Genomic DNA, 4,227 nt, shown 5'->3' on the forward strand with positions numbered 1-4,227 from the left:
TCCCACAGGCCTTTGCGGAACCTGAGACGTGGAGGCCGCCGCTGGTCAGCGCGTCATCGCGCGGCGGTCGCGTCACCGAAAGGCGCCTGGTAACGGCTGTCGGTCCCGTCGCTCGTTGCTGTCCCTGTCCTCCGGGTGTCCGGGAGCGGTCCGAGTCGCCGCGCCTCGCTTCGCTTCTTAGGGACCGTAGGTCCCTTTAGACATGCTCCCCCTTTCATACTCAACCCCGATCCTGAGACCGCTCCACGGCTGCCTTTTTTTAATCCATCGCACCCGCGCACCCGTTTCTCGCTCTCAGGGCGGGTCCGCAGAGCTAGCACTTCACGGAAAAAGCCTGCGCCTCCCCGCGCCGCAGAAGAAATTCGCGTTTCCGTGCTCCTGAATAAAGAGATCAAGGCCGCCTGACCAACTGCTTCCTCCGCCGTCGCTGCTGCCTTGCGCTTTTCCCCCCCGCTACCAGCCGCTTTCCACTTCTCAGCTTTTATAAACTGTACAAGATTACTTTTCTTTCTCCCTCACCCCCTTTGAGGGGGGGCGAAGCTAGCTTCTCTATATACGTTGGCCAAAATGTTAATCTCACTACAACTTCTAAAATTGCTAAGTGATGTGGAGCAAGTACTAAAGATGTTTAAGGTCTAAAAGAGGGTGATTATTGTAGTAATAACTTAAAAAAAAAAAAAACCTGCATGTCCCAACCTCTTTTCCCTACCTAATTCCGGGTCTTTCTCACTCCACTTTACCTCGGCCCCAGGTTAAAATGCGATCAGGTAATACAATCATTTTTGATGCAAGGAGGATTCAGGATACCTGAGTGTCCTTCGGTGGTATGAATATCAGGTTTCCGCTTTTAACAAACAGGGTAGGGATGGGTGTGTAATAAAGTGCTTTATATTTTTGGATAGGCAATCCAGAAAGAAATCAAGTCTTAAATTTAAGAAGAAAGAATGTGGAATATGGTGGGACGAAATTCTCAAATGTTGGGGTGGGGGGTGTAGGGGGCTTGTGTGGGGTTTTTTGTTTGTTTATTCTCAATTCTTCAGCTCAAGCACATTTTCAGTACTTGCTCAAGTACTGATGGGAGTGATATTAAAATTGAGGCCAATAGATATGAAACATCTTTTGAAACATTTTTTTAAAAAGATTTTACTTATTTGAGGTAGAGCGAGAGAGCAGGAGCAGGGGAGCAGAGGGAGAGGGAGAAGCAGGCTCCCCGCTGAGCAGGGAGCCCCACGTGGGGCTGATCCCAGGACAGCGGCATCATGACCTGAGCGGAAGGCAGACACTTCATGACTGAGCCAGCCAGGAGTCCCTGAAACATTTTTTTTTTTTTTTTTTTTTTACAAGAGAATATTAGGTAAATTCCCCAGCCCCAGCTTCGCCACCCACTCTACCCCTCCCGCTTCCACCCCAGTCCAGATTTCCGGCACTTGTTATCGGCTTACCAAGTCCCTTCCCGTTTTCCTGAGGCCGTTGATAATCTCTTCTATTTCCTTGCCAACCTCCAAAATTAAGTTCTCTCTCCCTAACCCCAAGCTCCAACTTCTGCCACCTAACCTCATCTCTTGGCCTCTTTGCTACTGGTTTCAAGATGGCTCTGATGCTGGGTTAAGAAGAGGACAGGCCATGAAACAATTGTTCAGGCAGTGTTCAGGTTCCCTAGGGATTAATTAGTTCCGGCTAAAATGTCAGTTTTCCTCATTTAACTAATAGGGTACAGGTTGAATATGAGGTAATATGCTGTGAAGAAAAAAACTCAGGACGGTTGTAGAGGAGGCAGGTGGCACAGGGACATGCTCCTAAAATAGGAATTATTTTATGTTTTTATTTTTTTTTAAGATTTTATTTATTCATTTGAGAGAGAGAGAGTACAAGCAGGGGGAGCAGCACACAGAGGGAGAAGCAGGCTTCCCGCCGAGCAGGGAGCCCGATACGGGACTTGATCCTAGGACCCTGGGATCATGACCTGAGCTGAAGGCAGCCGCTTAATGACTGAGCCACCCAGGCGCCCCAGAATTATTTTATGTTTTTAGTTGCAAATATATCTTAAAAATTGCCAAGCTCGGTATTCTTTAACACACTTTCAGTCATTACCCTCTGTTAGACTATGAACATTTACAGTGCAGCAGGTCTCAACATGACTTGCCCAAAGTTGCCCAGAAACTTTGTAAGTGGTGGAAGTGAGATTAATATTTAGGCCAATAGGTATGGAGAACTTTTTTAGTTGTTCTAAATTACAGAACAATACAAAGCGCAACTCTAAGAAAACAACTAGAAAATATTGAGGAAACAGGCAGTTTCCTAGAAAAATGGTCAAAATTAATTCAAAAAGGAAGTAGGGAATTTCATTGGGATAAAATTTTGGAAATGAAAAATGAAATATATAAAAAGCAAAGTACAGAACAGTTTGTATGGTATGCTACCATCTGGGGAAAAAGTAAGGGGGAGGGAATATATATTCATATACTTGAATTTTCACTGACTATGTCCCAATGGCTACACAAGAGATTGGTAACAGTGGTTGCCTCAGGAGACAAACGGAGGGACTGGCAGTAAGAGGTGGGAGGGACTACTTAATGACTTTCAAGGGAGGACTGTTTGTTGTATAACCTTTCATGCAGTTTGAAATTTTTACCATAGACATGTATTACTTTAACATAAAGTTGCCAAAATCTATCCTTCCCTCCCACCCACAAAGTGCTGGATGGTTTCACAGGCTATTCATTCAAGCCTTCAAGGAGCAGATCATTTCTACATTACATAATTTTTTCCAGAGAGGGAAAAAGAAAATTTACAAGTTTATTCTAGGGACCCAGTATAAACATGGTATCAATCCTGACAAAGAGTACTAAAAGAGAAAACTGTATCAGTCTCACTATCAATATTAGGTACAAACATCTTTACACTAGCAAATCAAATCTGGCAAAATAATACAATAATAATATCCCATGACCAAGTAGAGTTTTTCTCAGAAATGTAAAGTTCATTCAGAAACAGGAAATGCAATAGTGATAACTGACCATTTTAACATGTCAAAGAAAAGAACCATCATCTCGAGGCTGAAAATTCAAACTTCATTCCTGAAAATACATTATTAATAATAACTATATAATAACTACATTAGGATACCTAATTTCATAAAGAAAGCTGTCTCAAACCAAAAGTCAGCATCTTGCTATACCTGGCATTCTATTTAAGCCAAGACCAAGAGAAGAATGCTTATTATCACCACTATCATTTGACACTGTTCTGGAAGTGCCAGGCAGTGCAATTAGACTCCTCCTCCAATGGGGGCCGGGGGTAGCCTTGCTCATTCTCTTTGAGGCCATTGGTCCCCCTGGATATTCTCACCCATAAACCCCACCTTAACCCTCTCTCTCTAATACACAAGCAAACTTCTAACCCTAGAAACTCCAAGTCTGTTTCCCACTTCCAGTATTTTCTTTTCTTGGCACTTGCCTCTCCCAAAGTATAGCACTTCTCTGTGTAAACACTCCACCCTTCCTGGTGTAAACATAGTTTCTTCCCTCTCCTATTGTAAAGAATTACTGATAACTCCCCTCCCTAGCCTATCTGCCTCCACCTCTTTCCCAGTTGCTGCCTTGGCCCAGCCCTTCCCTTACCCCATTCTCCTCCAGTCCTTTTCCACTTTCAGAGGCTTTAAAAAAAAAAAAAAAGAATTTATTTACTTCAGTGAGTGAGAGAGCAAGCGAGAGGAAGAGCATGAGCGGGGGAGAGGGGCAGAGAGAGAGGGAGAAGCAGACGCCTCGCTGAGCGGGGAGCCCAATGCTGGGCTCGATCCCAGGACCCCAGAACCCCAGGACCTCAAGACCATGACCTGAGCTGAAGGCAGATGCTTAACTGACTGAGCCACGCAGGTGCCCCAACCGAGGCTTCTTATACCTTTTATTTTCACACCTATCTCCAAACTAGGTTATTTCTCTGACTCCTCTACCATGTACCTCATCCCTGGGCTTTCTCAGCGCTTCTGACTCAGGATTGCCTTGCCCCTGGGCTAGGAGGAGGTCAGGCTATAAAGTAATTGTAGATTCAGTCAGTATTAAGGTTACCTGGGCGCCCTTCCAGGCTACACATACCCGTTCCCTCTTTACCAAATAAGGTAGGAGATTGGTATGAGATGAAGTAGAGTGCTGTGTATTTTTGGATGAGCACTCCACAAAATTTCAGAGTCGCTCTAAAAGTGAAAAGATGTAAAGGACAGAAACAACT

The sequence above is a fragment of the Neomonachus schauinslandi genome, chromosome X, assembly GCF_002201575.2.
Source record: "Neomonachus schauinslandi chromosome X, ASM220157v2, whole genome shotgun sequence".
Lineage (NCBI taxonomy): Eukaryota > Metazoa > Chordata > Mammalia > Carnivora > Phocidae > Neomonachus > Neomonachus schauinslandi.